We start from the raw sequence: 23,099 nt of genomic DNA on the forward strand, positions 1-23,099 counted from the left end.
AGGACAGTATTTGTATTGAAACAATTGCCCCCAATTATTAAGCATAAACCGAATTTCGCTTCAGTTAGTAGTTAATGAACACTTTTTCTGCTGCTTTCACAGCTTCCACCATCCACTTTGTCTATTCTACAGTCAGAAACTGGTTGCTCAATCTCGAATTGATGTCCGTTGAAGACAAAAACACACTTGACGGAGGACTTATTTAGCCTGTACGACGCCTACCGGACTAAAGCGAAAATTCAGTTCAACTCTTGGTTGATTGCTGATGTTGCTTCTTTCGCATTTGATGATGAATGACAAGATTATACTTGGCAGAATAAAGCGAAGCATTGCCTTAGAAAAAAAGGATCAGCTTCGTAAACGTAGGAACAAGAATGACGGAACCCAAAAAAGTTGTATAGTTGTCCCAAGTAACACACGTTGGTATAGAATGGTTGACGTTACCTATCCCATGACATCTCTATCACCAGAAAAGCGCACAAATTGAAGGCTACTAGAACAAGTACCGATACTATATGAAGTATTACGTAACTGCATGAAAGCAAGCCAACTTGATAGAGGAATTGGCAAAGTACATCTCGAGTACGACAATGCGCAAATCTGTTGCTATGACAACTGTTAACCTGCGCATGCGCAAATGTGTTGTGGCTGCGCAGTGCAACTAGATCGACAATCATGTTTATCAGTGGCAGTTTGAATTGATTATTAGTTGATGACAAAAAATAATATTCAACCTTTCAAACTGTTTTCAACGTTATCTGGACATAAAATCTAACAAAACTAGAAAACGTTGTTAGATATACGATAACAAGAATTGAAGCGATATTGGTTACACTGCAAGCGTTTTGTTTATCTTTGGATGGCGCGTTTTGACACGCTTCCAATAAACATTGTAATCGTTCAAATAATTCAAATATTAATTTAGTCAAGTAACTTTCCGTTGGGCGTTGAATTCTATGACTTTTGTCCTAACGAAAATCACTTTAAAGGACGTAGCGTTTTTATTAGATGGTGTAATGTCTTACGAAAAGGCATAGTGATAGCGATTGTTATTGTTGAACTCTTGTTATTAAAAACATCTCCAAAACCAGAAAAAAATAGCTTGTTTTCGAAATGCGGTTGTATTACTGATGAAAAACAACTTCATACACAATGTAATAACACATGTTTTCAATTGCGCTTGTAGTACACTTATATGACTACTTTCGTTGTAACTTATTTTCTAACATGTTTTGTGTGTTACTTTTCCGAGGGATGATGCATATGAAGCACGCTTCATATGCATCATCCCTCGGAAGATATTCAAGAGCTGCTGCTTATGCTTCTGTTTCAGTGAGAAAATATCTTTCAGCGCGAAAACAACTCTCACACTGGTGGGTGAAGCGACGCACTTGCTTGAAGAGAGCTCAAAAGCTTACAAAAACCTCTGCGGTACAATTTGAAATATCTCGCCAGAGAAATAATAAACTGGTATGAGCTTTTTCACATGGAAGGATGTATACAACAGAGCTCATTGTAGTGCCTCCACTGTGTGTCTCTTGAGCATATATCAATTGAAATTGTTTGCTTTCGAATTTATCTTGGTAATGCGCACCGCGGTGTACTTCTGTGTATTCTCGTTAGAGTGATTCGCCATTCTTGTTTCACTCAGCTGGGGTATAAGCAGCAAGTATATTATTTTTTGTGAGCGGCAGATGTACAGCACAAAACAGAAGAAAGAAGTGTGGTGCAAAAAATGCTACACGCAGCGTTCATGTTGTGCAAGAAGTGAATATTTACTCTGACCTTTCCACACATTGGGAAAAGTAACAATCCGATTTTGTAAGTAGTAGTGTAATGAAATTACAAGATAATCGTTCATGTTTAAAGCTTGTAAGCGCAGCGATTTTTTTGCGAATTCGTGAATGGAATACTACGTTTTTTCAGGGTCGGTGGAGATTTTGTGACCAACGAGAGGGTTTGAAGATCATGAAAAATAGCTACGTCATTGTAGTATACTCCCTTAGAATATTAAGTTATTTTTCATGAAGATCAATATTTTTCCGAAAATTTTCCATAAATAACTCCATAAATACATAACATTGCTAACATTGTGCTGGAATGGATTCTTAATGAATAATTTTATTTACTCACTCCAAAATTCGTGATTAACTTTATGCTATTCATAGTTATCAAATAGGAGAGGTGAATTTTTTTTTATAAGAATGTTCAAGTATCTTCAACTTTGATTTTTACGTCACTTTCAGATAATGATCTTTTTCAAGAATAAGGTCAGTTTCTCAGTTTCAGGGTCAGTTTCTGGATACGGCATTTTTTTAAAGTACCAGAAAAATAAAAAAATATATGAAAAAGACGAATCAAAAATGTCTGCTCATCCTCCCCAGAGTTTTTTCTTTACCCGATCAAAGAGATTACAAACGGGTAATACAAATACATTTGAACTTAATAGAAATAACAAAGCCTGTAATATTCTTGATATGCCAGGATGATAAAAACTACAGAATTGTATCAAATTCTGTTATGATACACTTGAATGTTTAAAAGGGTTTTTAAGCATATTTAAAACAAAATTTGTAACATTCTAACTAATTCTGATCCTTCTCTGCCAAAAACCTTACAAAACTTGTTATAATTCGTAATAACCAGTAAGTAATTTTAATAGGAATTTTGATATTTTAACTATTAATGAGACCAAGTTTAGAACACAAGTTTATTCAAAAGTTCGTAACAAACTATCAAGATTTGTTATAATCCTGATATTTTTCACTGCTCGGGTATGCTCTATACTATACCACCTGCTCAACATCTATTGATGTTATTTTCTCCTACAACACCTTCATTATCGTAAGATCAAGTATTGAATATAAATGGAGATAAACTCTCCTTAGATTTTTTTTTGAAACTTGACATTATTTCGATACTTTTGGTGAAAAGTTCAGGATGGAGAAATTCAAGACAATGGTTTTCTAAAAGGACTACATTTTAAGTATTGTAGCTCAAAATACTTAAAATGTAGTCCTTTTAGAAAACCACTTGAATCTAAGAAATTTTTACGTGTGTAATTTTTTTTAGTTAGCTTTAGTTAGCGTTAGTTTAAGTTAGTTCATGAAAATCGAAGACGGTCGATGAAATTTTTGCCTGTCTTGAAGTCATTAATGATTTTCAGAAATTTTAAAATAATAATCACAATCGTTGCAGCAAACTCTTACTTATTTTTTTAGAAAAACAATGAATAATAGATAGTGCAACTTGGAGCGTTCAGCGTTTCTATGAATAAATTGTAAAACACTATATCAGCTGATTATGATTATTAAGTCGTAAAAACGTTCAACACTAAAAAAGTTTCACCAGATTCCATGGATCTCAATATTAAATTAGAGTCTGTAATACAAAATCATCAACGAAAATAGGTACGTATACTTCGTGGGATTGTTTGTCATTCCTTATTAATCATCTACAATATTCAGAGCCTGGCACAAAAACAGACATTTTATCATCCGGGAGATCGAAATTAGATCTTTCATCAAAGGGACTAACAAGCGTATAAAAGATTAATTCAAAAGAATTAATTCCTGTTCATGCGCCCACGCAGCAATTTCGGTTTTCCGTTGTTCGTACTATCTTGACAGCAGTTAAATTTGTCGACCTTCTCCAACATGTCACATCAACAAGTTTAGACCATTTCTCGAGGTCATCCATCCTGTACAAAATGATCCGCTGCTCGTAAATATTCCGAACCTAACACCATCGATCCGACCGCAAGCTTCGCACAAGACTGTATATGCGCGCACCGGTGGCACCGAGTCTCTGTGTTTGTATTACATTTCGATCTGGGGGCGTGATTAATGGCGGTTTGCTCACCTGGATAGCGTGCCCGGCAATCGGTGTGAAAAGAAAAATTTGCTTCCTAGATGCGCGGCAGGTCCGGTTGCGTTTTCGTTTCCCTTGACGTTGCAGATGGAAGTGCGGAAAATGTGACCTCCGTCCGTCGGTCCGGATATCAGTCAGTCCTCAGGACACGGTGGCACGGAGCGGAAAGGCTTGGCAGGAGCGGATTGTTTGGGTTGAGTGGTGCAGTCTTGCGTTGCGGTTGTTCTATGCTCTGAAACAACGAAGAGTAAACATTATCCGTTGGATAAATGACTGTACGTGTGATTTTTGGTGTTTGGTGTGTGATCTTAGAGGCGGTAGCTATAGCTGAAAAGACTCTTCTACCGTTACGAGCATGTTTTCGTTGCTGTTTAGTTAGAGCTAGAGCTGCGATGAAATCCCATAATATTTTCAGATTGATCCATAAATTCTATTTTCAAAATAAGGCTCTCTTATAATCACAGTGTGAGTGACACCAATGTTGTGCTCCCTATCAGACTAATGCTAATGAATGCCGTAAATGAGCATTCTCCATACGTTTCCATAAAATAATTATAAATCTCGGCCGACAAAGTATATGGCTAAGTAATGTTCCCACCCAATGCAAGGTAATCCTCATGCTAAGACGAGCAATTCCATTATCCCCTAAGAGTCACACTCTGTTACATGTCACGTGTAAGCCATCATTCGGGGCTGGTCCTTTTACAGGCAGGCAACTAACTTTACTTAACTCTTACGGGTTCACATATCACATCCACCAAACCCGGACAAGAGCTCTCTTTTTCTCATAAAACAAAATAATGAACCTGCACAGTGCAATTTTTTGCACTCGTTTGAGAATATCATATCGTTTCCCCTATACAAAGAATTCGACATTCATGCTGACGGGAGAAGCAAACGGAAAAATCCTGCCTGCTTGCTCAGCGATTGTGGTACAATGGGAGCATTGGATGTGGGAGCCATTACGTAAGGACGTCATATTTCCGGTAAGTTCAGCGCGCTTTTCGTGAGTTTTTCCTCGTACTTTTCATTTTGCCGGGCAAATGTTACCGTTTCGTTTGTGCTGTAAAATAACAAGCATTCTATAGCTGGTCTGGTTCACATTTTAGCTGACAACAATTTACCCAACTGAATCGACTAAACGCACGGTTGTTCCGGCTTGAAACGAAGCGAGTCAACGACTTTTATTCTTTACAACTTTAATGCTCCAGTCGCATTTCAGGAGCCGTTTCTCCTGAGAGTAAAACTATGTACTTGGGGGGCACATTAAACTTGCAAACGATTCGGATGAGGGAGCACATGTGAGGAATATTAAATATTCAGAGTGTTTCGCGTCGGAAATAGCCGGATTATTTGGAAGGAAAGAGCAAGCAGTTTTTCGTGTCGGCTATCGTGAAAACCTTCGACCATTATGACAGCTAAATAAAGTTATAATTAGAAATTGATAATTAATTTACATGCCCGTTAGTTTTATTTGTACAAAAATGAGATTTTATCTCGTGAATTCCATGATATATTCGACAATCGACTAATCTAAGAATGATCTAAAAACTTTGTTTTCATACAGTTCCAAATTATCAATTGGATAAATGAAACACAACGGTCAAGAAACCGAATTCAGCGAAGAATTTGGACCTAGAGGTCGATAGTAATAATCTAGAGAAATACATCCTTCTACAAAGTTGTTACATTTGACGAAGTGCTTTTTATCAAAAGTTAGGGCAACCAAATTTTCTCCTGTTCGATATATTTTATTTTCAAAAATTCATTCATTGGTTTAAAAGCTAACCATTTAATTGAGTTTCAACGTTTTTGGGTCAAATAAAAGGTATTTTTTCTAGTTTAAGAGAAAATACCGTGCAATCAAATAAGTGTACTTTTGTGTGCAAATTTTGTAAAATTGTAAAACGAAATTTTACTTTTTTATTTCTATGAATAATGTTTAGATTAGGGTAAGAGCACCAGTTTTGGCCATAGTATGTTATGTATGAGAGATATTTGTCCTTATTCCTTCGAAAAATATGTAATTGAATAATTTCAACGGGGAAATCGGATGAAATTGCCTATATTTTGCACTAACAATGAGTTTAAATAATCAGATTATGTTGTATTGTTTACATATTTTCCAATCAAAAAACTTCTCTAGGCTCCTGTTTTGGCCATAGCATTTCTAAATTGGCAACTTGGGTCTCCTATTGTGGCCAATTCGCGAAAAAGTTGAAGTCACACGAATTTATTATATATTTTGACTTTATCATATAGATATATTTTAACAGCAGAAAATCCTCGTTTTTGAACTAACCAAAGGGCCAGTATATATAATAATAAAACAAAATAATGATATCATAGTCACACATAGCTAGCAGGGCAAAGTACTTCAAGTTAGAATTTGTTTAAACTTAGTAGGATGTTTAATAACACTGACATCACATCATTGACCTATAATAATTTTTCGTCTGTCATTGATGTACATTAAAAAGCTTCCGCTCTTTCCTTTTTCTTATAGAAACTTTTTCGTAGGTTAAGGTCGAGATCCCGAAGCGTGAGTTTTGGTAAATCCAAATGAAGTTACAGATTTGTAAATAATTTGAACAAACGGAGACTTTCTAATCCCAAACCAGTTTTGTAGTTTCACATATCTCATGCGATTGAAATATCAGCCCGAAAAACTCCATACATTTCATGTTTTGCATAAACATCAATACGTTACCATGGTTTTGTTTACATATGGCCAATATCAGGATTATGAATCATGGAATTGCATTAATATTAGGCCAAGAATGGATCAATGAACGTTTTTGGAAGCTGTAGGTAATTTTGATATTGCAGAGAAAAAGCACACCAAAATGTCTACTTTTTTCATCCATGTGCTGTAGTAAGTTGTGCCTGATGCTGGTAAAAAGATTTGTTATAGAAATGGGCAAATTTAAACAGAGTTATGCTCTATGAAAAATAGCTTGCAAACTACCTAAACGTTAGGCTGTATAGTGAACTGGAGAAAGCATAGTAAGTTCCTTTATTAAAACTAAAATACGCATATTTATTTGCTTAAGTTTGTAAAAGATTTGTTGAATAATATCAGCAGGTTCAATAGGAGACTTCGAATTAGGAGTAATCTAAAATACTTTTTCACAACTATCAATTTTATTCTATCATGGCCAAAACTGGTGCTATGGCCAAAACCGGTGCTTCTACCCTAGTTATGGGACAAGAAGAACCAAGGGCGGAGGGGCAGGGGTTTTGTGTTCAAAATTCCAGAGAGAATCTAACATCACGTCGAATTAAGCTTTTTTTGTCATCCGTCAACAAAATGAACTTCAAACCGCTTGGAGGAACGACTTCCGTAAGTCCAATTGCAAAGACTAAGTTAATCTTTTAGGCCTTTTAACACATAAGTCCCCAAACATGCGGAGAAAATTACGACCGCCCGAAATCAAGACTGTTTCTAAATCGATTTTATTAACAAACTTAACTAAACTAATCTACTTAAACACCGGAGAGAAACAATTATCTTTTCCGTTTTTCACATCCTTACCTAGTTTTTCTATTTTTGTCCTTTATACAGTCAGCAATAGTTACCAAGAAGAACTACTTTTTTGTTGCCTACTTATTTCGCTGCCGTGCGGCCGTCGTTGTTTCTCCCACGGAAAACAAGGTGTTTAATATCAGAACTTTATACTGACGAGGAAATGTTGGGAAAATATACTATTTCAGATTATGAAACAGCAAGGTTGCATTGTACGTCTGTTTGTCTGTGGGAATGGAATTCCGTGTCTATACCTGGTTCTGGGAAAGAGGCTGTTGCAGGATTCAGCTGGAATTTTGTATGGGAATTTTTTTCAAGAAGACGAAACTTTTAAGACCTACCGCTAAACAATATTCGATTTCCATTGGCATTCTACTGGTAATGTCATGCGATAAACAATAATTTGAATGTTATTCTCGAATTAACTATTGAACAATGGTCTAGAAACCAAATTTAGGTGAAAATTTGGGTCCAAAGCTCTATAGCAATATTTTAGAGAAAAACTTTCTTGTACAAACTTGTTACATATGATAAAGCGCTTATTAAAAAAATATCAAAAATTAGGGTGACCCAAATTTTCGCTGAAATCAAATATCTTTTTTATCTTTGTAGATAGAAGAAAAAGTTGCTCCACAATGTTACAGTTCTGATATGTTATAGTTCAGATATTCACGATGCAATGCAAATTGTTTCTCTTGAGATGCCCTAAAAGTCGTGCAAAGACAAGGTGAAAATTTAAATAAAAAAAGTTAAAGCGAGAAATGTGATTTTCAATATAAATCGGTTATTTCCAAAAGTAGAAAAAAACTTTTTTCCACAAAATTACTTAAAATCAACTGAACTGTAACATTGTTGAACAATTTTTTTTCTATGTACAAAGATAAAAAAGTTATATACTTGATTTCATCAAAAATGTGGGTCACCCTAATTTTGATAATTTTTTAATAAGCGTTTTATCATATGTAATAACTTTGTAGAAAAAAGTTTTTCTCTAAAATATTGCTATAGAGCTCTAGACCCAAATTTCCCCCAAAATTTGGTTTCTGGACCATTATGCATTGACGGAACTATGCAAGGGTAAATTTCAACAGTATGTGCATTGTACGGTAAGCGGTATCGCTAATGAAGCACAGCGCGTCGAATCACTACATATTTTTCTTATCCCGTTTTGCAACATGATAGTTTTTGATTTAGGTTGCTCTCTCTCAGCTTGCCACTCTCTCTTCAATATTCTGAAAATTTACATTTTTTTAATCAAATGTTGAAATATTGTTATCAGTTATCACTAATATTATCTCTTTTCCGTTCCAAGTTTTGAATTAATATGCCAACCTTCATATTATGTTGAATTTCATGCTTCTTGAATATTTTCACAAGCAGACATTTCTCGTTTCCAGCACAAAATCATTCTGGTGGCCCAATCTCACCTCGGTAGACGTTACTATTGGAGATAATGGAGCTAAATGACCTGGAAATTCGCAATAATTTGATCGACCTTTTTTTGATTGAAATAAAACTTTGCACACGTACCTATTTGTCTTAGCAAACTGCGTATTTTCCGCGGGTGGAGAAATTTTTCAGGCTTAGGACTAATCATAAAACGGCGTATGCATTTTGGCATAAGTTCTGTTCATAGAATTGTAGCTCACAAAACCTTTGGTTGTACAGAAAAACTGTCGGAGAACGAATTGTATGGAACTAACGGTGCTTTACAAAAAAAACCTAAATTAATCCACCTAGCGGTCAGACCCAGCCTTTCTCATTCAAACTTTTATTTGTTTAAATAGATTTACATGAACGCTTCAATCCAATAAATGTATATTCACTCTTTAGGTTCTAAAATATTGAAGTTGTAATCTATACATATAAAAAGTCAAGCCGGCTGTCTGTCTATCTGATCCATATAGGCTCGAAAACTACCGAACCGATCGAAGTGAAAATTTGTATTAAGTGGTTTTGGTGCCGATAAAGGTTCCTATGATAGTTTGAGACCCCTCCCTCTTCTGGAAGGGAGGGGTCCCATACATATGAAACATAAATTTCTGCACAACTCGAGAACAAACCAAGCAAATGAAACCAAAATTGGCATGTGGATGTTTTAAGGGGTAACAAATATGTCAATACTAGTTTGACGCCCCTTCCTTTTCTGAAAGGGAGGGGTTCCATACAAATGAAACACACATTTCTGCACATCTCGAGAACCAATCAACTAAATGGAACTAAATTTGGCAGGTAAATGTTTTTAGTGGTAAAAAAATATGTCCATAATATTTTGACACCTCTCCTTCTTTTGGAAGGGAGGGGTGCCATACAAATGAAACACAAATTTCTGCACATCTCGAGAACTAACCGAGTAAATGGAACCAAATTTAGCATGTGAATGTTTTTAGTGGTAACAAATTTGTTTCATAATCGACCTCAGGCAACATTTTGGATTGTAAGATGGCAACTTCCGGTTTATGGAAAACAGCCAAGAATGGCCGATTTCCACCCAATATAATAATATCCGGATCTAGAATGATACACAGGAGTTAAAATCGATCGAAATTATCTTCAAATGCCATTTTGAAATCCAAAATGGCGACTTCCGGTTTCGGAAAAACAGCTGCAAACGACCAAATACCACCCAATATGGGTATTTCCGGAACCGTAATGATGCACTGGAGCCACAAATTTACTTCAGACAACATTTTGAATTGTAAGATGGCATCTTCCGGTTTCTGGAAAACGGCCTGAAATAGACAATTCCCATCAAATATGAGTATCTCCGGAACCAGAAAAATGGACAGAAGCTTAAAATTGATCACAGGCACAATCTTGAATTTTAAGATTGTGACTTCCAGTATCTGGCCAACAGCCGGAAATAACCAAACACCATTCAATATGGATGTTTTCGGAACCAGTGTTACGACCAGATGACAGAAATTGATTTCACAGGCAATTTTAAAGTCCAAAATGACGACTTTCGGTTTCTGAAAAACAGCCCAAAGTGACCAAATACCACCCAATATGAGTATTTCCGGATCTAGAATGATACACAGCGGCAGCTGGTTCCAGGGAAACAGCCGAAAATGATCGAATAACATCCAATATGGGTTTTTCTTCAACCAGAATGACGCTCAGGTGCCAGAATTTATCTTAAATACCATTTTGAAATCCAAGATGCCGAGTACCGGTTTGTGAAAACAGCCTAAATAAAAAAAAAAAAACAAATACTATCCAATATGAGTATTTCTGGAACCAGAATGATGCAATGAGCTAACAATTGACCTCAGGCACCATTTTAAATTGCTAAATGGCAACTTCTAGGAAACAGTCGAAAATGACCGAATAATGCTCAATATGGATATTTCCGTAATCAAGATGATGCATAGAAACCAAACACTGACCCTGGACACCATTTTGTATTTAAAGACGACCACTTTCAGTTTATGGAAAACAACCAAAATAACTAAATACCTCCCAATATGAATATGTTCAGAATTAAGGCGATGTACAGAAGCCAAAAGTCGAGGATGTTGTTATTTCGATAAAACCAATTTTTTTAAACGATTTGTTATTTGATTTTGATCATATCCTATGGCCGATTCGTCGTGCATTTGGAGACTTTAAACACATCGCAAGGAATCAATGAGTTTGGAACGTTCAAATAGTACGATACCACATTTAAATTATGTTGAGGCCTCATATATCGATCAAAGCAGGTATAGCTTTCAATAGTCTTTGAATTTCTTTTCTTTCCATAACTTTTGAGCCACATATCAAATTATTATGAAGTTTGTTATTTGTAAGTTTGAGAGATGACTCACTCGTATGACACTAGTTATGTTCAAATAAGTCATGTAATCTTTGTGATAATAGACTTTCGTTATTTTATTAACAATTCCATACATAACGGTTGCTTAAGTTCGATTACAATCAAACAGAATGGGAACGTATAGGGCAGCCAAACTTTGAAACCACGTGTTCAATCATAATTCATCAGTTAACCCTTAACTAGCCCGCTCATCTGACAATAATATTAATCAATTCGGTTGTGTAGTTTCTGAGATAATAAAGTTTCGTGATTTTCACATTTCGGTATATTACAGACGAAGTTACTGTTCGATTAGAGAAAAATTCAATAGGGTGTTATGAGGCAGCTAGACCTTTCATTTGACACCAATTTTGTGGAAATCGGGTCAGCCATCTCCGAGAAAAATGAGTGAGTCCAAGTAATCTTCGGAATATGTTCCTTTTCATAGCTGGATTTCACATTTTTAAACATAACAGGCAAAGTAATAGTCCGATTACAAAACAAATCAATAGGGTCTTATGGGGCAACTAGACCTTCCATTTGGCACTGTTTTTATGAAAATTGGTCCAGCCATCTCTGAGAAACATGAGTGAGATTAAACAGTCATCAGAACACGTTTCTTTTCATAACTTTTGAACCACGAAATCAATCTTTATAAAATTCAAAAGTTAAGGGTTTTTCAGGTAGCCCGTTCATTTGAAACTAATTTTGTTCAAATCGGTGGTGTGGTTTTAGAGATAATGATGTTTCATGATTTTTACATTTTGATACATAACCTCTAAATTAAAAATCCAATTACAATAAAATTTAATAGGGTCTTATGGGGCGGCAAGACCTTTCATTTGCAATTAATTTCATGAAAATCGGTCCCCAAGCCATCTCTGAGAAAAGTGAGTGAGAATAAAAATCTGCACACACACACACACACACATACATACAGAAAATGCTCAGCTCGTCGAGCTGAGTCGAGTGATATATGCCATTCGGCCCTTTGGAGCACTTTTATATCTTCGGTTTTGCAAGTGATTGCTATACCTTCCTAGGAGAAAGGCAAAAAACTTTCTCCATGGAAAAAATTTTCTTCAGAAAATAAACAGTAAACTTTTCTTCTGTTTCTTTATTATGGTCGCTTACAGCCACAGGCTGGTTCGCCACCGGAAACAGTAACAGTAAACTATACATAAAATTAAAAAAAGGATTAAACGGTTTGTTTGATTGGTGTAGTGTATTCAGGAAAGTCGTAGATAATGACTTTGTGCATCCAAAATATAACTATGGTAGAAATCGAAAAAATGCTTTTTGAAAAACTTCAAATTTTTTATGTCTCCAACTTTAAACAACTATCAGTGTTCAGTTGTATAGGTTTCATAAAAACTTTTTGAAGAGGTTGTTTATAAAGTACAACTACAAGGTTAGCGTAGAATCATGACGGCCTCTCTACTGTTAATGCATTGTTTGCAAAATGTTTGGAAATACACTCGATTAAGCAATTCAATGGTATGAAGCGGTGAATTTCAGTGATAAATCTATTTCAACTCCCTTTTTTATTAATTGATTGGTAACCTTGAAAGAACCGTTAAATTAGATAACCATTTCCCGATGATAGGGATGATTCTAGTTCTCTTGTCCACACCCCCAAGCAAACAAGTTCTCGGCTTCCTCTTTTCGACCGAACAAGGTGTGCACTTGGTGCATTCCGCTGTAGGTTTACTAAAGGTTTCACACAAGTTTCAAAGTCGAGTATTGAAACACCATAATTTCAGTGTTAAACTATTATATTCTACTTCCATCAAAGCTCATGTGTAGAGTGAAACGTAAAGCGAGTGTTTGTAGACGAAACTAAGGCTGACAGTGCGAAGATTTGTGAACGTGTGGATGATCTGTTTGGATGACCCTATGAGGTGAATGGTTGTAGAAGGGAGTGACACTTCTGAGCAAGCGCTGTAATCTTATTGTAATAACTTATTTTAATTCATGTTTTAGCCTCAAAAAGCAGCAAAGCAACAACTATTTACATGTCGTGAAATAGACTCATATAAGCTCATCTATTTTATCTCAGCACAATATAACGCACACTTTTCATATGTTTTCCGAATCTTTTCTTATTATTTTTCTGTATGCTCAACGTTAAAATTTAAAATTTTAAATCAAAATTTAAATTTCTGTTTCTGCAGTAAATGTGGAGTTGACGATTGAGAAATGTACTAACTAGGAAAATAGTTAATAAGAAATTTTTCGAAAAATATAGTCTAGCAGGTGGGACTCGAACCCACAAGTACTAATCTCCAGTCAGATGCGTTTCCGAATAAACCAACGCAGGACGTATAACTCGGCCTTGCTAAGGGAAATTTGTAATTTTAATTATTAGGATTTGTTTGCTTTCGCAATTCGAACTTATTATTCGTAGGGATTTAAACCTACTTGACAAAAAGGGGGAATTAAACTTACAACTAACTTAATTGCTAACTTATTGGCTATAAAGAAAGCTTATCGTAGCAATTGAGGATTGCAACGATTTTTGTCGAAAATTGTTAATAATTTTGTTCGACATAGCTTCTGATGTTTTGACACCAGTAAGTCTATGTAATTCGAGTATACCAAACCAAGGAGGTACACTCGCTTCAAAATCATTTTAAGAATTTTATTCTGAATCCTTTGGAGCGTTTTCTTCCTTGTTGAACAGCAACTCTACCAGATCGGTAAAGCATAAAGCATTGCTGGTCTAAAAATGTGTTTGTAAATTAAAAGTTTGTTCCTTAAACAAAGTTTAGAATTCCTGTTAATGAGAGGATATAAACATCTCGTATATTTGATGCACTTGGCTTGTATACTCTCAATGTGCTCTTTGAAAATAAGTTTTTTTTCGTATCATGCATTAACTTAGTAGAGAGTATTGTTTGGTGGCTGGCTGTTGTTTTCATCATTCTCACGTCACAGTGGGGCATCAGTAAGAGATCAATTAAATCAATCGTCAACTCTACATTTACTGCTTGAAATAGACAAAAAATCTTTGAGATGTACTGGAGTTGCACGATATCCCCACCTGACTGTAAGTACGTGGCCGGCGCCTACTCTATAAAAAATCGGGAGGAATGACCACTCCCAGTCGTTCGTACAGTTAATTCATTGTGCATCTCGAGCGGCTCGGACACATCACGGAGTAACTAGCAACCATTGCACACTGGGCGAGGAATAGAATCCAGCGGTACGAAATTATTAGCGCTCTCAGGGTTTGACCAATCGGTTTCTGATCTTCTACAAAGTCGCTTGGTATAGTTAGGGCTTCATTTTAGATGTTTGAATTAGTTCGGAATTTAATCGCGAAGGTGGCGTTGCGATGCCAACTTCTTCCCCTTACACACTAGAGCTTTGCGGTTTTCGAAAAAGTTGTAGATCTTTAAATTCTATTAAACTTCACAGAACATACCAAATTTCTAACTCTTCGAGTTTCAGAGATCTACGAGTTTTTATAAAATATGTCTGAAATTCACGTTTTATTGTGATAATTTTATGAGTTCACTCGAATTAATTTTTTACAAATTTTTTCTCGATAGAAATTGAATAATTACGTCGTTTTCTTCGAGTACAGAATCACAAAACTATTACAAAAAACGTGAAACTTAAACAAATTCATCAAAAACTCGTAAATTTCCAAGAAAATGTAAGAAACAGAAATTTTGTTTCTTCTACGAGGTTATATAAAATTTTCTGATCCAAAACTTTGTCGAAAACTGCAGAGCTCTAGCGTGTAAGAATAAAAAGTTGGTGTCGAAGCGCCATCTCTGCGGCCAAATCGCGAACTAAACTGAACGTCAAGTTGAAGTTCTTATTACACTGAGAAACGTTGCTGAAGACTGCAAATAGGTTGAATAGAGTATCAGAGTACTGGATCGTGTATTCCATGCAATAAATACATAGCAATTGTATTTTTACATGAAACCTATGGTTATATTCAAACTGAAATATCAAAAAAAAAACACAAAAAACACATCTTTCAAAATTTCAGAAAATAAAGATTTTTTGATGGATAATTTTTAGAAAAAATCAGGGCTTGCTAATACTTGCTAACCTATGAGATGCCTAATTCACAAAATCATGTATTTTTTTCAAATTTTGTGTAATATTTTCACTTAAGTACTTCAAAAACTTCTGTACTCGGAAGAGTAATATATATAATATAGTAATATATATACGCCCAAGTAAATAGATATAACGGCACACTCACAACCGTGAGTGGACAAATGGCTTAAAGCAAACGAGGCGCGACTCATCCGGACATAATTACTAACATGTATCAAAATGTTCAGCAATGCTGTGCAGTGCTGCGATCTGCCGGTTGGTCCATCGACTGTGAAATACAGGGATCAAGTGAGTCGTCTGTTCAGCCTTGCTGCGCTGAAATCAGCTACTGCTCGACGAGCTAGTTTTCAGTAAGCGTCAATCGTCCTCTTGCTTTAGTAATTCAGTTATACAATGAAGACTAAACTTCTGCATGCTAGCTTTTATACGTGACTACTGAGAGTTAAACTTCCGGTAGGAATGTAGAGTGAGTAAACAACAACAAATCGGTTTTTGTATACTTCAGCGTCGGTTGTGCTGGGGAAGAAGACCTTGTTTCAGCTCTGATTGGTTGAAACATGCGTTCAACAAGGCTCTACTTTTTACAATAGTACAATAGTTAGTATCACAAAATCACAATTCTCCGCATTTTGGTGGACGCATAAGCAATTTTCCAATCGATTGCTGTAAGAATAAAGCAAATCCGTTGAACACCAACTGAGTAGCTTTAGAAAGTGAACAATTTTCGTGACGCTCTCGATGTTCTATACATGTTGCCGTAAGACGTTAATCTAGGTCAAACATAAGATTTTAAAAAAGTGAGTTTTTCGATTTCATATCAATCAAACAAACCGTTGCGACTTCAAATTTGCTCTTTTGTTTTAAAAAATAAGTGATAATTAGTGTTTTTCGCCTCATTTTGTAAAATTTTGTTGTTGCGCAGTTGTAAAAATAGCAAACGTACACACATAGATGATGGCACCGATAATTATTGGTATTCCAATTTAGATAACGACTCGACTGTTGCAGCAGTGACCACAATGTTCCATCAAAACTGATTGATTAGTGAGAGTTAGCATTGCTTTTTTATCGAACGGTACAGTTTAAACATAAGGCTTAACGTTACGATAACTAATGAAGCTATCAATCTTATCGAAATTTTATACAGTCATTGCATTAGCGAGGATAAATTTGTTCTAGCTTGTGTTGTCTTAATCTTAACTACTTGCTAGATAAAGTTTAAAACAAATTTCGGCGGAATTTCGTTTTTCCCCTTTTTTCTGGTAGGGATTTTATCATCATCGACGTTTGCAACACCCTGTTTACATCCGAGAGTGCAAACCACATTGTCTGCTAAAATTGGTTGTGTGCTGTGAGTTTTTTTCCCGTCCTGTCTGTATGTTTATTTTGCAACACCTGCTTCATCAGTTATTCAGCTGCACCCAACTTTCCCATGTTTTGCACTGTGTTGTCGCACGCGAATGTCGACGACAAAAGTCTAATACACAAAAAGATGAATGATGTCAGACCAAGTGTTTGACGTGGGTCTAGTTTTACACTTGGGGGCACAAATTGCCGAGTGATGACTAATAGTATTGTTTTATCAAGCTACAATTACATTTATGCACAAGTTCAGTTTTAACAAATTAGAAACCATTCAAACATTTCCTTTCATAAGCAGTAAGGAAGCAAAATAAGCTCTAGAAAAGAGCTTGAAGTTTCATCAAACAACGACGGTAGCTTTGCTTCTAAATCGGCTTACCTTACTGTTGACGATGTTGGTTGCGGTACAATTAACCGAACTAAGAACTTTTAAAATAATAGTAATTAATTATGAAAATGCCACTCCACCAGCGGCTCGGTCACCTTCTATCGAACAAGCAGACACCTCGACCAAAAGCTCCAACGTAATCTTTTACTACCCGAACAAAAACTAGGCCACGGGAGAAGATATTCGTTCTTTACGTGACTCATACCGTCAGCTGGAGCAATAGCATACCGATTCCCACGGTATCCGCCGTGCCGGTGATGTTCCTTTGGAGGGAGAGAATTGAGTATTTGCGTACTAGGCAAATTCAGACAGGCCCGGATTTAAGGGGGGGTGGGCAAAGCGGGCAAATGCCCTGAGCCTTCCGACACAACGGACCCCCTAGTCCCGGGTCAGACGTGAAGACAGAGTGAAGAGCTTCCAGCAAAGCATTAAGTCATTTCAAAATTTAAAATACTTTATCTCTATTGAAGTAGAATACTTCTCTCAGGAAGTTCGGGTACAAAGGGATGTGAAATGAAAATCTAAAACCGAAAAAAGTGAAAAATATGTCCAATTTCAAATGCTAATGAATTGGTTAGTATTCGATGGATTTTCCTCGTTCTTGCAGCAATAGATTGGAAAATCTTCTAAGATTCTTCCCAAAAGAAGATAATTGTAATTTTATTATTCACACTATTGTACAATTGAAAATAGTCAAGCCTTGTCAAAACGAAAAATTCGACCTCTGATTGGTCGTTATATGATTGCTTCCCAAGCACGGTCAACAGAATCATATACCTTGCAATTTTAAACATGCTATTTGGCCTATATAAGAACCTGTTTCCGTCGAAGCCGCACATAATAGTTCTAGACAGCGACAACGGCAGTCGTCCTTCCTTAGCAGCAGCACTAGCAGTGCAGTGGATACCAGCGATGGCGGAAAGCGGCCAAAACTGTGGCGTAGCAATGGATAGCGCACTAGTTGCAGCGGATTCCAGCAACGATAGCAGCTGGACCAGCTGATGCAGGGACAGTGGGTATCAATGGCAGCATATAGCGGCCACAACTGTGGCATGGCTATAGAAAGCGAACTAGTTGCAGCGGGTTTCAGCATCGATAGCGGCTGATGCAGTGAGGCACTTTAGTGAAATGCAGTCTCTGTGCGATAGTGGGCACTAGTAAATGCATTCAATGAAAAGTTGACTCATTTTGACAACACGTGAGCCGTCTAGTTTCGAGTGTTATATCAGCATTTCATTGTTTACTTTATCACAAGGAATACTTTATTCGCCCGTGATCGGCATCTTATCCGATACTAAAATAAACAACAAATTGTCCTTTTCAGGATGAAATAAAAACTTGATTGAAGAGTTAATATTTTCTAATGAGTTAATTCACATTTTTAAATTTGTAAAAGTTATAAATTTTACTTCATCTCCGTGTCTCAAAACGTACTGAATTATCTTTTCTTTCAGTCATGAGCACGACATCCGAAAAAATTTCATCTCAAAATTTAAAAATTGTCAAGCCCCAACCATGACAAACAACTTACTATATTATTGAAAATGGTCAATCCTAGTTGAAGCGCAAAATTTGATTGATCTGATTAGTCAACGTTTATTTCCTAGAAAAAATGACTGACACGGGTTATCTTTCTTGTAAAAGTATTCTACTTCAACCTTGCGGTCGTGGCTTTGCACACAACCCTCCTGTTTTTTTTTTAAGAAAAAAGAGCTCCGGCCCCCCAGCACCTAAATCTGGCCCTGAATTCAGGGCTCGATATATTGTTTGCCTTACAATATAATTAACTTTTTACTACTTACAAATTATTAAATATTTTATTTGCATTGTTTAAATTTCGTTTGCAATTTACCATAACGTCTCAATTGTGTCGTTCGAAACTGTAAATACAACCCAACAACAAGGAGCTTGTTTTCAAACAGTATGTGTGTCATTGTGGTGGAAAAGCAAGGAAGCACACGACCTCCTTCTAGCAGGAGATATCTTCGTAGACTCCGGCTGACGGTCCACTCGAGAAGAAAGAGTCGTTACATCATTATTTTTTATTCCAGTTCACCGCAAACGAGCAGAGCAGCATGGCGCCGTCCGTATGCCAGGCGAATGGCAACGTTTTAATTTAAGTGAATATACAAGCATTTTCCATTTCTGGAAATTGACACCGTATCTCGATTATGTGATCACATTAAAATTCCGGTCGTGTGTAGCGCTAGCGGGAATGAAAATTTCGAACCGAAACGGTAGGGAGAATTCATGTCCATTATCGCTGTGCAATTTCACATGTTGAGTCTCTTAATAACTCACATCACGGAGTAAGAGCAGATTTTTGCCGAATGATGTTTACTTAAATGACAGCCTTATTGAGTTACTTCTCTAATGAAATTATCCCTATATCGTTACCCTCTAAATGATCTCACCTCAGTCTGATTAACGTTTGTAAAAGTGTCTCAGCAGTTTTTACTTCAATATTTTATACGAATATGATGTCTTAAACTAATACTTTATATACCATCGCAAAATGTGCTTAATCGCACTCAATTCTAGCCTGCCTGTCTGCGTGTAGGTACGTGATTTCGCTTCCGATGCGACCTGCCAGCGAGCGGTCGCACTGCACTCACACAAAGAACTCTGGAATCTGTCGATTTGTTTACGAATCGCCCGACTGGGTGCTTATTTTTCATCTTCAAGTATCAGTTTATTGGCGTAATCAAATTTTTCAATGTCGCTATTTTTTCCGCGAATTTTCCACACAAACGAATAACATACGAGCGCGCGATTAACGCCGTGGATAGCCGAAAGTGGAACAGCGATACCGTACACCGAAATACGTGAACACACTCTGTAACAATATTCAACACGGAACAAAATATTTACTGATTATTGATGTTTCAACGATCTTTTCGATTTAATTTGCTTAGCTTATTGAAAACAAAAAGCTTCTGGTGTTAATGAAAAAGTGTTTGTATACACATTGGAGGGTTTTAGCAGTATTTGTTAGCCAGGGGTCTTAGTGGCATAATGCTCATAAACCCGGTTCAAGCATTCAAAACAGTTACAAATATAGAGAGTCTCAGACTAATTTTCTAGAGCATACAACATAAAATATTAAACACTTTAAAGTTGCAAACATCGCTTGGTAGAATTATGTTTTGTTTACTATGCTAATCAGTTTGAAATAGGTAAACTATTCCAAATCTATAACGACCGTAGCCAATTTTGATAATTCTTTGAGACTGAATGATTCAAGAATATAACTTAATTTCACCCCGAATAGTGGGCCGCAGTTCGCCCCTAATCAACAGAAGTGAATCAAAATGAAAGCGTGTGCTAATAGTAGTATGAAACGAAAACTGAATGAGTGCTAAATTTTAGAGCTGATATAGAATGAATGTTACAGTGCAAATGTAATAGATAACCTGAAGGGGTTATCTCACTACGCTATTTTTTTCATTATCGTCATGTTTCATTTTAGCGAATGTAGACTTTTTCATACGTAAAAAAAATGCTAAGAGAATTGTTCTGAAAACAGTGAGAATATAAAACCAATTCCGACCGTATCCTAACATACATATTTCAATAAGACAAAATTGAGGGTCTATGACCTGAAGCAAGACTAACAGCAGCGAAATACGGAAACACGTACGCGTTTGGACATGCGACAGCGACGGTGAAATCACCGTAAACTGTGACCCTTTATTTTATCAACAATGCGAAGAAAAAGTAAACAATAATATTAATTTGAAGCACTTCTTTTGCTATACAAAAATATAATGATTTTTTATCACGAAGGTTGGAAACAAATTCTTCGTGAGTGGAGTTTTACTTGTTGCGCATACTGGCATCGAAAACCCTAAGCAATTCATTATTATGTATATGAACAACTAATAACTAATGGTAACTAACGCAATTCGAATTCTGAATCATCTGTTTACGAAGCTCGCCCCTAGAAACACAATAATTGACTAATTAGTGTTCGCTAATTAACGTGCATAGTTTGTCGAGGACAGAGGCGTCGTCGTGTTTACTGTGTACATAAAAAAAGAAAAAAAAAATTAGCGGAATACATTATTCTTGTTCCTTGATTCGGAATAGGATTACATAAACATAATATACACGAATGTCATTCTTCTTCTGAAGATTTTCAGCGAAAGCAAGCGACTCATCCAGACTTGAAAGGTGCCAATGCCAATCTATCCCAGATCGTAAACAACTATTTAACATTGTAGATAATAAAGTGTGGTAGTCTGCCAGTTTTGGTTAATATGATTATGTTAAAATAATGCTAGGGAGTGCTGATCAACTGCTTTTATTTTATCCAATTTCAAAGATTATTCAGATAGGATTCTTTACAGTTTGTAAATAAATATGTAAAAACGAGCTGAAGAAGACTAAAAGCTCAGATAGGTCAGTTCAGCTAGTCAGTTTAAAAAAAAAACTAATATACCGCAAAATAAAGACAACAGCAAAATGTTCCATATATATTTTATTCATAACATATACATTCAAAAGTAGAAATTTGAATCCTTACTCGAAGTTTACGATGTTTTAATCCAAAAAATAGCCTTGGCCAAACCTCTACAGCAACCCACTTTTCAAGTATACACCAAAGCAAGAAACACTGATAGAAGTGAAGTTTCAAATTGTACATTTAGCGACAACTTTAGTGCTAATAAAAATGGTAACAGCGGAAAAATTTAGAACATGGATCATTTGCAAAAAAACACATCATTGTTTGTATTATTCCCTCGCGACAGGGGTGCTAGAAAAACCACAAGCACCTGATTTTATTTTTGTCTCCTTTGGTAGCAAAAACAAAAATGAAGCAACCCTATAACCAGCCTGCCCACTGGAAAGACGGATGCACTTCATGATAGGAAAATTCTGCTCAAAAGCGTGCATTGATGATTAGCTGGCTAAAAGGCACAGTCCGTGGATGCCCCCGCCGAACCGCGATGAGTGCTTTATGTGTTCGTTTGAAAAGGTTCACTTCATTCGATGCCGCCGTTTGTTGGCATACATATTTACGTGCAGTGCACTCAGGCAGAAGTAGTGTAAATTTAAAAAAAATTAGCATGCTTTCCGAAGCAGCTAGTGCAACCCGTGTGAATCGACAAGTCAAAGTTTTGCTTGCAACCAGCAAGTGCAGCGGAGCAGTCAGCAGACAGGAGTGCGATGATAATTAGAACAACTCAACCTTTCTATTTAAGATTCATGTGCTTACAGATTGTGTTGCTGCGATAATTCTATTTGTTTGAAGCTTGCACTGACTTTTATTGGCTGTTATGAAAGTTATTAGGCTTTGTATTTATGCGGATTCTTGAATTGCTTCGGGAACAAGAGAGACTTGTTTATGTTAACGAATAAAAATAAATTGTTTTATATTTGAAAAATGTGTATGATATGAATTCCTATTTTTAGAGAACATCCCAAAAATACACCAAAAGACAAATGGCGTGATAACACTTTACGTGCTTTGAATTTTGACAGACTATTAAGCCAATCAATTGGAAAGCTTTTTGTATCTTTTCATCGACACGTCTAGACAGCCTTTGGTCCAGAATGCGCATAGATTTCACCGGTGAAAGTGCTGTCAATCATATGCCAGTTGCAAGCTTCGTTCCATAACTGGAACATAAAAATTGCGGGAAATTTCCTCTTTTCCTAGTGCAATCAATATTTCATAGGTGCGAAATTTCCTTTTGAGTTGCAAACAGAGCAGAACTGAAATCCTTTGTGATTTTCGACAATTTGGCAATTTTATTTTTTATCTGATACATTTCGCAAGCAATGATCACTTTGTAAAGTCACAAGCTTAGATGCGTGATAAAGATTAGAGCTCTTCACCCAATTTTTATCCAGAAATTAGAGCCGAGGTTACTCGTGCAGCTCTGTTTATTTGATACAGACTTAGTAGCCAACTGTAGTGTCTCGACACTAACGAGTTGAGATTTAGGAGTTAAACCAATATTTGCAGTTCTCCGATGTCCGATGTCTTACGAGGATGTGAAAAATGAACAAGGACAGAAGGTGTGATCGTTTGATACTCACCGGTAGATATAGGAAGTCGCTACATTAACTGT

General features: G+C 36.3%; 1 protein-coding gene across 3 annotated transcripts in view; it reads right to left on the minus strand.

Moving 5' to 3' along the window:
- The window catches only part of LOC129726498 (uncharacterized), a 121,020-nt gene that overhangs the window by 49,595 nt on the left and 48,326 nt on the right, over nt 1-23,099 (minus strand). For 2 of the 3 annotated variants that reach the window (XM_055683287.1, XM_055683285.1), the window contains exon 2: nt 3,862-4,102. The exons of the other annotated variant lie outside the window; for it this stretch is intronic. The gene's annotated coding sequence lies outside the window, so the exon portion shown is untranslated. The remainder of the gene's footprint in view (nt 1-3,861; nt 4,103-23,099) is intronic. 3 annotated transcript variants of the gene reach the window in all.

Source organism: Wyeomyia smithii, chromosome 3 (assembly GCF_029784165.1).
Source record: "Wyeomyia smithii strain HCP4-BCI-WySm-NY-G18 chromosome 3, ASM2978416v1, whole genome shotgun sequence".
Classification (NCBI taxonomy): domain Eukaryota; kingdom Metazoa; phylum Arthropoda; class Insecta; order Diptera; family Culicidae; genus Wyeomyia; species Wyeomyia smithii.